Source organism: Diadema setosum, chromosome 1, assembly GCF_964275005.1.
Source record: "Diadema setosum chromosome 1, eeDiaSeto1, whole genome shotgun sequence".
Lineage (NCBI taxonomy): Eukaryota > Metazoa > Echinodermata > Echinoidea > Diadematoida > Diadematidae > Diadema > Diadema setosum.
The window spans coordinates 2,440,062-2,453,554 of NC_092685.1; the positions used below are offsets into that span (position 1 = coordinate 2,440,062).

Genomic DNA, 13,493 nt, shown 5'->3' on the forward strand with positions numbered 1-13,493 from the left:
GTGCACACCACACCTTTGTCTCTCCTGATGGTGAAGGTGAGGCTAAAGACTAACCCATCCCATCCTGGGAGAATTTTTCTACAAATATGATCATCTTGACACCTTTAAATTGGCAACTCTGAATTTCACTGCAGATCCTACATCAGAGGAATAGCTAGATGATAGTAATATATACTGTTTAAGCTCATTAAATTAGCACAAAATCAGAAACAAATGTAACATGAGATAGAAACAAGACCTCTTGTTTCCCACTCCAAAGGTAATTCTATATTCCCCAATAAAGAGGCTTTCCTGCATCTAAAACATTTTCAGATGAACACAAAAGCATTTGAATGAGAGAATTTGTTACTATCTTTGAAACATTGACAATGAATCCATAATTAAACTTATAATTAAAGAAAAGGCACCAAACTACAGAAATTATACATTTTCTCGAACTTGACAGGGTAAGGGCCCACCACAGACACACTTTGTTGTACCATGGACTCCATGGCTCATATGGATTTAGCGACACAAGATGCTCCAGTTTAATTCTACACATGATCATTATCAACTAGGCAATGCGAAATCACAGAGGAGACAATTTTGCCATGAGCATTAACATCCAATCTGTCAAGCAGATTTGTAAAGAAGCCTTTACTGCAGTTTTATTGTGCCATTCTATCATCTTTAAATGACAATCCCAAATCGTGGAGAGGTTAACTTGAGGCCCTTCTAATGTAAAGCATAGCATCACATTTTGAACTTAAACTCCTTCTAGCGCTAATAACAGGAACTAGGAATCTTGTTTACAGTGCCAGGAGAAGTTACATAGTTTCTCCAGATGGGGGCGTGTGAAGTACATTGTCAAAACAGATCTGTCTGGAAGGCAGTACTCTTGCTTTCCCACCAGGACATTTCTACCATATCAAGGAATTTAAACAGAGAAATGATTGCCGCTCACATTACTTAACTATATTCTGGAAAATGACGAGAAATGTCGCTACAGCGACTGGTTATACCCCCGCCAAACAACATTTCATAAGCTTTGGTCAAAACAACATTTCATAAGCTTTGGTCAAAAAACTGAGGAAGTAGTTAAATCCGCAAGATCTTTCCTTGATCTTCTGCCATTAATATGCCGTTACCATGGCAACGTACTTTCGGGTACTGTCGAAAAATGCGTCTTGCACATCTACAACCAAAGGCACACATCTGTACCAAGTTTCATGGAAATTGGGCAAAAACTGAGGAAGTAGTTTGCAACACAAAATTTTCCATCATTTTGGCTCATAATATGTGAGCTGTTACCATGGCAACATACTTTTTGTCACTGTCAAGAAATGTGTCATGCTGACCTATATCCTAAGACAAACATTCAATATGAATTCCATGAGAATTGGAAGAACACTGATGAAGCAGTTTTGCCATGAAGCATTTTGCCTTATATTTTAACAATAACATGCCGTTCCCATGGCAACGCACTTTTTGCCACTGCGGAAATATGTGTCTTGCACATTAACATATTCAGATGAACATCTGTACCTAATTTCATAAAAATTGATCAAAAACTGTGGGAGGAGTTCGCGACGCAAGATTTGTACCCATTTTTGCCCATAATATGCCGTTACCATGGCAACGTACTTTTGGGTACTGTCAAAAAATATGTCTTGCACATCTGCAACCCAAGGCACACATCTGTGCCAAGTTTTATGGGAATCGGTTGAAAACTGAGGAAGTAGTTCGCGACGCAAGATTTGCAACGGACCGACCGCCCGACCGACCGCCCGACCGTCCGCTGATTCCTATATACCCCCTTCAAACTTCGTTTGGCGGGGGTATAAATATAAAAAATTGAATTAAATGATGAAAAACAGCATCAATGCTGAATACCATTATACGGTCAGTGCTTTTTTATCTTTACCAAAAATTCAAGGGGTGCATTCTTCTTATGCATTCTGCAAATAAAATTTTAGCATTTGTTCCAGACACTGCTACTATTGAACAGTTCTCCAACAACTGTCAACCTACGCAGCTGATAACATGTGATCCTGAAAAAGAGTCATTGTTTACGTGGATTGATGATGGGAAGGAATATACGTGTGTATAAAAGCTGAATGCACACTGTGCGACCTGAGCTTGCCAGCTCTAGCGAGCTGGAGCAAGCATTGAAGAGGTTGCGTCCGCAATGAAATCGCACTAGCTCGCCGGCGATCTGGTGTGTGCTGGTGCGAGCTGGTGCGAGCTCAAGGTCACTTTCAACTTGCACCAACAAGCACCAGCTCACAGGCTCAGGTCTCACAGTGGGCATTCGGCTTTACTCACAGCTTTAAGTGGTAATAATCAATATATCATCAAAAACAGACACTATACACATATCAAAACATGTATGCACATTAGGTTTAGACTACAATCATCCTACATTTACAGCAGACGATACAGCCAGTCGAAAGTTACAATCTCTTTTGTTATCCTACTGAATATCAATTACAAAATACATGTATGAAAAAGTGGAAAAGTGGCACAAACTGAGCGGGCATCACAAGATGAATTTTAGAGGTAGACTTCACATAGAGATGCACTGTCAGAGATGAATAGTTAGTAAACTTTACCATAGTAATTGTACTAGTTGATCTAAGAGGCTCATTTGAAGATAACAGATGGTGGGAATTGTGCATGTGGCTTAATCAAATGTAGTGTTGGACAATGTTTCAAGTTTGAAAATTTTGAGTCATGTGTTCCCACAAGCAACCAGTGTCTTTACTGTTGTGTAAAAATGAAGCTACAAAAAATTGCAGTTTGAAATAACTGCTAGAGTAAAAATCTGCGAGTGATCAAATTTACTGTAATTTTCCAGTAGACAGGAGTGGGTGGTAAGATAAATAATATAAACAGTCTATCAGCCAGGTGACAGCCAGGTGATGTTCGTTCTTAGATATCTTGAGGGTGATTATATAACTTTCAAAAGTTTGTAGATATCTGAGTGTGTTTTAATATATTTGAGCATCATTATACAGCTCAGTCAGCTACATTTGACAACTCTTTCAATTGAGCCACATTTCAGTCTTCAAAAGAATCAGGCAGAAATTAGGTTCAGTAGCACTGAACAAAAGGACATCATAAATCCCTCCAACACTAGTTGACTGATTCAGAATTATTGTCCACGAAATTTATTCAGGCCGCATTTATATGCCATTAGCTTAGTCTGTCTTCAGAGGTAGAGAGAGAGGGCAAGAGAGAGAGAAAGTCATCTTGTTTTTGTCCAGTGCATAGGACATGCAACCCTATCTCACCCAACCACTGGAGTGAGATTCCCAGGCACCCCAAGGCTGTTTTCTGGCCCTGAACACTTCTCTGCAGAAGTGACCGACGTATTACGCTGATACACTTGACCCACAAAATATCTCTCTTATCGTTAATTCTCCTGCACCTTGTATAAAGACATGAAATACTGAGCAGGAAACAGGACACGTAAAACTATTCAGTATATTGTACATTGTACCACCTAAACTGACGGAATACACTTATCTTAAAGGAAACCAAAACCCAAAGAGAAATGTGGATTGAGTGAGAGCAGCAACATTAGTAGAACACATCAGTGAAAGTTTGAGGAAAATCAGACAATCGATGCGAAAATTAGGAATTGTTAAAGTTTTGGTGTTGGAACTGCTGGATGAGGAGAGTACTAGAGGTTATGGCATCATGTGTGGACAACAATATAAAGAAAATATAAAGGGAATTCCACAAAAACTCATTTTTCATGAAAATTACATATTCCATCCACTTGATACTGACATATGTTAAGGGTAGCAATTATTCCCCCTGCTTTCTGAAAGCAGTTAGTCAAGTGCTCTTTTACTATACTGCTAGAAAAGTAAATTTTTGTGGAATTCCCATTATATTTTCATTGTTATTTTTATTGTTGTCCACACGAGATCATAACCTCTAGCAGTCTCCTCATCCAGCAGTTCCAACACCAAAACTTCAAAAATTCAGAACTTTTGCATTGATTATCGATTCCCTCAAACTTTCACTGATGTGTTCTAATAATGTTGCTGCTTTCACTCAATTCACATTTCTCTTTGGGTTTTAGTTCCTTTAACCCATTCCCCATGAGATCCTAAAATCTTCATAGACTTTGCACAAGAGGTCATCAGGTTCCATTTGATAGTGGGTTACTACTGCAACCAAGAGAATACTCAAAATGTGTGGTGTTTACTTCTTTTGATTGTTCACCGTCATATGATAATTTGTAGTCATCCCATACTGCCTTTACTCTCAACATTCACCGGAAATTCAAGACACTTGATTGCAAGCATTAATCACAGAATTCTCTCACCTCTGCTTCCTTCATTGAGTCACAAACCACAGAAGGCTTATCATTAACCACAAACGGCAAAGAATACTTTGTCAGACAGCAGTTAAAGAGGCATTAGGTCACCTGTGAGAGTAATACACCAGTACAACTTACATGCTCAGAGATAATTACAAATACTTAACATCAATGACTAAGATCAAAATCTATACTTCCTTGAGGTTACAATTACTGGAAAAAAATATTGTGAACATGTATGTCATACCTAGTTACATCCATCAATTAGGATACTTTGCTTGCGGCCAACTGACCCTACTTTGAGAGAGGGAGAGGGAGGAAGAGGAGAGGAAATTTAACAGGCAGTTCTAAACACTTATCTATTTCATTTGTTGTCCAAATATTGAATTCACAATTCTTCAATGGAAATGTCATGTGAAACTTATAAAAGGCACTGAGATTTCAACTCCCTTCATCAATTTCTATTTACCATGACAAATGTGATACTAGTAGTACTGACAGTAAATCTTGCAATGATAATTACAGCACTTATTAGATCAGTGAAAACTGCCATATGGATAAACGGATGAACAGATCACCATATGCCAAATGAAGAAATAGAATAATATAAATATAGATAAGAATAAAGGAATGAATATGTTTATCAAACACACAATTATTACTTTTTATAGTTCTAGATCATTTGTGATGGATTCATTTAGGTGTGTAGTGGTGTGCATGCTTTCTTTCTTTATATCTTTTTGGAGAAGGGGGAATTTGCACTCGGTGGAAGCTCATTAACTGGCTATTGAACCAACCTCTTAAGACGTGGCTATCAGGCAAACAAGTCTCTTCCACTCATCTAACTCTGGTGTGCTCATCTTCGCTTGCCCATCTCTCAAATGCCAATGACGCAGCACAAATTTATGACACGGTCTTGAGGGAGCGCTACACTGCATCCCCCTCCCCCTTCCCCTTCAGTTGGCTCCTTTGCACAAAAAGGTCACATGATGAAACCAGACTCACAAACAGGTAAGGCTTTCTGCATCTGCTTTGCCTGTGCCTACCTGCTTTTCTCTTCTAAGTGTGAGCTTTGAGAATACTTGAGAGGTGTTTATATTTCTTAAAGGTAAAACGTGGCTCTCATATCCTTGAAGAAGCTGTTGCATTTTATTTTAGAATGGAGACATGTGATAAGAAATGTGTAAAATAACGCTGTGATAACAAGACTTCAGTTGGGTATTTACGAAAATGTGAAATATTACCAAAAAAGGTTTGCTGGAAGTATTGCAGTCTCATGGCATACCTGGTCGTGGTTGCTACATGTTTTACATTCAACTACAATATTAGACTTGAACTCGTCACTGGGACGAGTCAGGTGATATGCCACAAAAAGCACAAATCAAAGGGACTCAGACTAACGATACTTACAGAATTGTTATTAAAGTCATCATCTTGTAAAATAATCAATTTATCTGGTCTAAATGTGTGCAAATATTTGGACAACAGGTTATGTGTATACAGTAATAAGTATTTTTTATTTTGACCCTCATTTGCATATTCAAGATGGCGTCTGATCAAGACGTCGCTATTTTATGAAATGATCTTGGTAACATGGTCTACATGTGTCCAAAATATGGCGGGCACAGAGCATGTATTTCCACAGTTGCATGCTAATTTTTCTCCAATACAGAAATAAGCATTGTGACCTCTGACCCCAGTTAAACCAGCCAAGACTGCATCTGACCAAGAAGTTGTTATTTTATAAAACGATCTGAGTACCAACGCCAGACTTATTTTCCACTTTTGATTAACTCAGATTAAACTCAGTATCCTAACAAATCATGTCAGCCAGACAGGTTTCTTAGGAGACCCTTTGATATACTGTAAGCACATTCTAAATGGTGGAAGATGAACCTCGAGCCCTTCTGAGAACAACGTTTTAGCTTTAATGCTATTTATAGTAAAGCAACATACTGATGCCAAATGGATTAAGGCAGACAGTAGTCTGTAAGGCTACACAGGACATAGTAATTTCAAGCATTCAAACAATTACTCTGGATGGAGACAACACTCTAACAGCACATGATTACTCTAACAGAGCACTACTATCCATCATTCTTAAAATGTTCAAAGAGCATAGTCGTGTGTATCATAAATATGTTATGTCTCCAACATGTGCCATCTCATGAGATATGTCATTCTTATGAATCTTTTATTAGTGGAAAATTGAGCAAAGAAAATGGGATTCCATGAATCTTTGTTACAATAATCTTATAATTTATATGTGTCCCCTTTCCCCTAAAATCAAGGTATTTGTGTGGAAAATCTGAAAGACAATTGAGCTAAGTATACAAAATGTCCTGCAGACTACAGAGAAAAATTTAGAAATTTTGCATCTTGAGACAATGACACAAACACAAAAATAAACAAAAAGCACATAAAAAAAGAATAGCCACTAAACACTTTTAAAAATGTCATGAAGAGAAGGAGGAAACTTATTTTTAAGGACAAAAATTCATTATTACATAATCAAACAAAGACTAACTGGGTAATTGTTGCCTTTTGTTTACATTTTGGTATTGTTTCTTTTTTTCTATGATGAAAGAGACAGCACAGGGTGTTTTAAAAAAAAAATCTAAGTATGAAGGCAATGCATGAATTTCATAGTGGGTGACACATAAGACAAGAGCATTCCCAGTCTTTTAAAGAAAACCCAGCCCATGCACAAAACTGTTAAAGGAAACATGTCTGATTGTTACTCACACGTAACACAACTTAAGATTCACCTCTCCTTCATTTTCATGGCTTTTTTGTTCCATGATGGTAATATATAGATTAGTTACACTATCCCTGTGCTTTTTACTTTAAAAACTTAATGCTTTGAATGATTCTTTCCCCCAATTAATGATGAAGATTTCTTTAAAAGAAAAGAAAAAGACAATTGGTTCAAGCTCATTAGTTTACTGTGGAAGAGCAAGTTGAGCACAATGGCAGACCATTGACCTTCCACTGAACTGGCCATTTTAGAGCTAAAAGGGATTTCTTTTGGTATTACACAGATATGTATCTCCCTGATGATAATGATATGCAGGTGTGGGAAATAAGACACACAAAAAAAAGATACCTTCATTTCACACCTTGCCCAGCAAATATTTGATTAACTAGCCTAATGAGGCAAGAGGAGATTATAATCCATGAGATCTCGGAAAGGTTTTTGCCACAAAGATTATTATCATGTCCTTGTTAACTTAGCAATCATAAATTTTACTGCACATATCATATTGAAGAAAAATTAAATGGTGAATACATCAAATCTGCACAAAATCAGACATTAAAAAAAAATCAATTTGGGAAGGAATATTAATTGTATACTCTAAAATGAGTTATCAATCTAAGGGTCAATTGCATACATTCAGAAATTTAGAGGCTGTTGATATTTCTTCAGCCAAAGTAAACAACATCAAAACAAATATATATGAACAAAACAAAGATCAAATTAAAACGATTTTGTTCCACCTTCTGGAAATAACAAGCCATAGTAAATAATATACTAAAAAGATGTAGAACCAAAAAGAAAAAAAAAGTTTCTGAGACTTGTTTGGTTAAAGTTTTATTTCTTAGGTCTAAAAATGTATGGGCTCAGTTCTGCAGCACCCAAGAAGAATAAGGCTCTATGGGATATGCCATACCAGTATCTTTTGGGTTTCTACAACCTTGGGTTTTACTGTAGGTGGCTTAACAGCCTATCACGTTTCAAGTTTCAAGTTTATTTAACCAATTCATTAAACATTTGATATTTTACAAAAGGATACAGCATTAAGAATAATGAATGGTTTGGGACCCCGAAAGAAACAGAGCTTGTGAAAAGGGGGTCCCAGATAAACATATAAAACAAAGCAAAACATACTAAAGTTTTAAACATACTAACAAGAAGTATAATAGTAACATATTTACATAGGACAGATGCAACACAAGCACACACACACACACACGCGCACACACACATTCAATCACACAAACACGTGTCACAAAAACGCTCATGCACATACATATAGTTCACATGAAATTGCAGAAAGATACTTTCTATTTTACTATACTTTTAAATTCAGCTTCCCTGATCAATTCTTGTTTTACAAATTTCCCTCAAGATAGATGCGACATGTACGTTTAAAGTTGGATAGTGTTGAGGCTGACCTAATTCTCAATGGCAAATTATTCCATTCTCTAATACAAACATATACAAATGAATTTTGGGCAGTTTGAGTTCTTGCAAAGGGTTGATGAATGAGATTACTTTTACTATAACTGGAATGCGCTGGACAACTGAGGTAAACAATGCATGACATCCAAAAAAAAAAAAAATAATAATATGTATATTTCAATGAAGACATGACTGCTTGCACTAACACTGTGCCCATCACTACTTCAGTTGTAACTTTCATTCTACTAAAGTAAGGAAATGCATGTCATCACATTGTGTTACGTTTGAATGTGGAACATATAACGAAGAAATCATGCTTTTCTGCTGTATCGGAAGGGAGATGAAGCTTTTCTTCTTCTCTCTATTACAGCAGTTTGGATTTTTCATGTAGAGTAATATTGGACACACATCCACAGTAAAATGACCACTAAACACAAGCCCACAAATTGTCCCTTGTCATGATGATATGTGGTTCTGACAAAGGTAAAATTTAGCTTTGGCAGATATCTGTTTTTGACGTTGAAATAGCTGTGTTAACTGTCCCTTTGCCTTGTCCTACATGCGATCCTCAGTGGCAACCGCTACTCTGTTAATTCTTTCTTTGGGGGTTTACGCAGTCTTGCTCAAAGCAGCCATAATATTTGCCCAGTTGCTCGGTTGGCATTGAAGCTGAAAATCTGTTCTAGTTTGTCCCATGATTTGTAAGGTTTCTAGCAGTCCCTGGATCCCTCTAGATGTGGTAAACAAGTCGGCAGATGGATTCTTTATCCCGGGGTCAGTGGAACCCCACATAGGGTCACAACATTGCAGCTCACTTCACAAGCCCAGGATGCCAGCGCACCATATTCTTGGGCCACAGCCAAAAGTTGGGGGGGGGGGGGGGGAGGGGTGGGAGTTAGAGGGGGAGTGGCAATTGACGACAGTAAATAGGACATGCACACGCACAGTCTCCAACTCTGAATATACTGGATGGGCTCCCTCTATTGCTAACTGCAAGCACAGTTTGTACCACAATCAACAACAGATGGCAGCATTGACAAATCATATCCCAGGTACTTTGAACAATTTCATGAACAGACCTGATAAAGCTGTTACATAGTAGTTTTTAGAACAGAATACCCAGGCTATCACTCATCATTGAACATTTAAATCAGCACTCTTGGCTTTTCCCTAGAAATATGTTAAACCCAGTGATTTTATCAAGTGTGTAAAAAATTGTCACCAAGATTAGCAATATACATTATGGAATACCATTTCTGGCAGCACTAGCAAACACAAAAAGTGGGCATACGTGTTGTAACTACACTGGAAAGAGAATGGTGCAAGTAGTACATTAGATACAGTGGTATAGTTAATAAAGTCATGGTAGTAGAAGAAATAGTAGTATGTAACATAGTTTATTATAGCAGTAGTGGTGATGGCAGTAATAGTAGTGGTGGTGTTGATATTATCACTGCTATCTTTAGTAGTAGTAGTAGTACTAGTAGTAGTAGTAGTAGTAGTAGTAGTAGTAGTAGTAGTAGTAGTAGTAGTAGTAGTAGTAGTAGCAGTAGTAGTAGTAGTAGAAGAAGAAGTAGTAGTAGCAGCAGCAGCAGAAGTAGTAGCAGTAGCAGTAGTAGTAGTAGTAGCAGTAGCAGTAGCAGTAGTAGCAGTAGCAGTAGTAGTAGTGACAGTAGCAGCAGCAGCAGCAGTAGCAGTAGCAGCAGTGGCAGTAGTAGTTAGTAGTAGTAGCAGCAGCAGTAGTAGTAGTTGTTGTGGTGTTAGTAGTGGTGGCTGTAGCAGTAGTAATCATAATGGTAGTGGTAACAGTAGTAGCAACAGTGATAGCAGAAGAAGCACCAGAAATAGTAGTTGTGGTAATAAGGGCAAAACAATAGTAGGAGTATCAATAGAAGGAGCAGCTTCTGTTTTGGTGGTTTTGGAGCTGAACCCCTTTAAAATACTCCTTTGTTTATGCTCTAATTCGGGGGTGTGATTAAGTCTTTGAATACCAATGATACCACAAGTTACTGCACTGAATATCAATGACATCACTGTCACCTGAGCTACCAGCACATTATCAGTAGGAAAAGAATGACATCCTAAATTTTTTGTTTCCTCAATATGTACTTGTTTGCCAACACATATCAAGTATCACAATAGTCCTTGGATCAGTATATAAAATTGCCAAGTTGGTTTACAGATCATTAAGTTTAACCATTCTTATCAGACATAATAAGCTTGCGCGATGTTTTCATCATAAACCCTGAACTCAATTCCAACAAAAAACATCAGGTGCATTCACATATGCACCAAAACGTGAGCTTCAGAGCATTAGAATTTGACAATGGATTAGAAACATGGCTATAAACCTGAACTTATTGGTGTCTGCCCTGTAATCTGAAGGTCAATGTTTTATATACGCAATAAGACAACACAAGCCATATATCATCAATTCTCCAGGCATAAGCTTGCTGACTGTCACAAAAGAGTATGTCCATTGATATGAAGCTGTTTCCCTTGCTTGCGATTCGTTAGTATCACAAGCACTAAAGTTACCATGGTGATACCTGATGGGATTATAAAACATCTTGTGTAAAGAAACTTGCATTTATTTGAAAAAAAAAAAGAATGCACTAGTCTAATAATTGTAGCTTGGGATATGGTCACAGCTTCCCTAGTAATCATGGTCTTTAGGCTCAACTTGCACATACAATATCAAAAGTAAAGTTTGGAATATATGTGACCCGCTACAACAAAATGATCCTAAAGTCGGGTGAGGTCGATTATTTGAAAATTGCATGACACAATTCCCTAATCTTTCTGCTTTAAATTGATATATAACACATCTTATAAAAATAATCGGCTGCGGAGATATCGATGTTTAAAAGAGAGCATGTTGAGACGTCTGGGAAATCACTGTTTCGAGAAAAGCGCCCTAAAAGTTTTCCTTGCGACGCAATCACGGTCAAGGGACACGCAGGTCAGTATTCACCTCCGAACAATAGAAGGTAAGCCCTAGCAACTCCCGAAATGCTCATTCAAACACATCGTCGGCGATCTCCTCACCGACCAATCAGTGACCAGGATGCCAGGAGAAGCGGCTGGGCATAGCGCACCCCGCCAGCACGCACCAGTCGACTTGGCAGTGTGCGAGCTTCACGCTTCGGTTAGCGGCAAGCAGCAAACTGACCAATGAGATCACTCTGGTCGTTGTTAGGGGCGGAGCCTATCTGTGGCGCTCAATCCAAATGTTCGAACCAGTTTCTGCTTCCTTGAAACGCCAAAAAAACATGGCCCAGAAAAACACTATTTTTTGGTCTTTCCTTTCATCATTTTGCTTCAAAATTTCGACAGATGATAGAAGACATATCATACTCTAATAATATGTCAAATTCAGAAAATCGTAAGTTTTGACCAATTTTGATGCTCTGACTTCAAACTCGATTTTCACGGCTTCGACCGTGCGCGACTTTAGGACCATTTTGTTGTAGCGGGTCACATATATGCTTGGACAGGCCATATTGGGGATGGGGTGGGGTGGGATACTGCAACATTGGCTATTATGCAGGGGAGGCTGTGATGGGAATGGGGTACACTCTGGCTGCCTAAAAACAAACAAACAAACAAACAAACAAAAAATTCATGTCTCTGGCAACTGTGTATATTGGTGCAGATGGTATTTTTGCTTGAAAGAAAAAAATGTTCATGTGACTTTTGCAGGAAACAGTACATTATGGCATATTGATCTTTGTTTGTTCTTGTTATTGTTTTGTGTCTGTTTGCTTGTTTGTTTGTTTTTTTTTAGGAGTAGCACCTTTGATAATCATACCCAGTGTTACTGGACTAATGGTGCTTAGATCAAAGATGTGGAATCAGCCTCCTCAGTTACCAAAGTGATTTGTGTTTGTGTGTCTAAATTTTTTTATTGCCATGACAACGGAACCCTCAAGAAGATAATATAATAAATGCATGAATCCATGCACACATTTCAAATGTACAGCCATGGTAATATTCATGGGAAGACATACTGTAGGTCTATAATTTTACATTAAATGCTATTCTGTATTTTTCAAAACAACACAATAAAATACTGCTCCTCACAAGTGATTGATAGTTCTACAAAGTAAAATGACAAGGTTACAGGGTGAATAGAGTGTACATGGAGAACTTCTTCTTCCAAAGTCCACTCATATCAGACTTTAGATAGTACTGTCTAATTTACTTTGCAATCATATCATGAACTTGGGATAGGTTATGCTCACTGATGAAACACTAAATGCACCATAATATTATGAAGGCAAAGACAAGGTATGCAACATTTTTTTTTCTCATGAGTGTCAATATGTATACAAGTTTATTCTTCAAAGGGTGTTGTTACAAGAGGTGACAAATTTCATGGGGAGGGGCAATAAATTCAGAAATGAATTGGAATGATACGACCTTTGTTCATCTATTTCCCTATCTATCAGATATGTAATCTGTTAAGATGACTATTTGGGTATCATGGATAATTCAAAGAGAAAACATTCCGTCAGTTGATTGATATCTGGCAAATTTTACAACATGCCCAAGCATTGCCCCCCCCCCCCCAATCATAATACCGAATGCAGTGTACTGTGAACATAGATATTTTGGCCTGAGAAGAATTTTTCTTGTTCAGCCAGGTAAGATGAATTTCACGTTTTCAAATTCCGATCAAAATATATATAAGATAGCATTACATATAGCAAGCAAATTATTTACATGCTTTTATTATCATGCTAGTTTCATGTTTTACAGAATGCATGACAAGTTCTACCCCCCAAAAAAATTCCACTTTTACTGTATTGTTCCCGAAGTGGGAACTTTTGATTTCGCTCCTTGAACAAGGGTAATTCCTATTTTTTCACTCCATCATTCTGGTGCCTAATCATAAAGGCCTTATGAGTCCTGACGCATAACCGTTATAGTGTTCAATATTTAACACTTAGACCCTATGCTGGATGTTACGCATGTGCATGGGGTACTGAACTATGA

General features: G+C 37.7%; 1 protein-coding gene across 1 annotated transcript in view; it reads right to left on the reverse strand.

Annotated features, from left to right (window-relative positions):
- The window catches only part of LOC140246323 (BTB/POZ domain-containing protein 7-like), a 53,531-nt gene that overhangs the window by 20,658 nt on the left and 19,380 nt on the right, over positions 1-13,493 (reverse strand). The window lies entirely within an intron of this gene.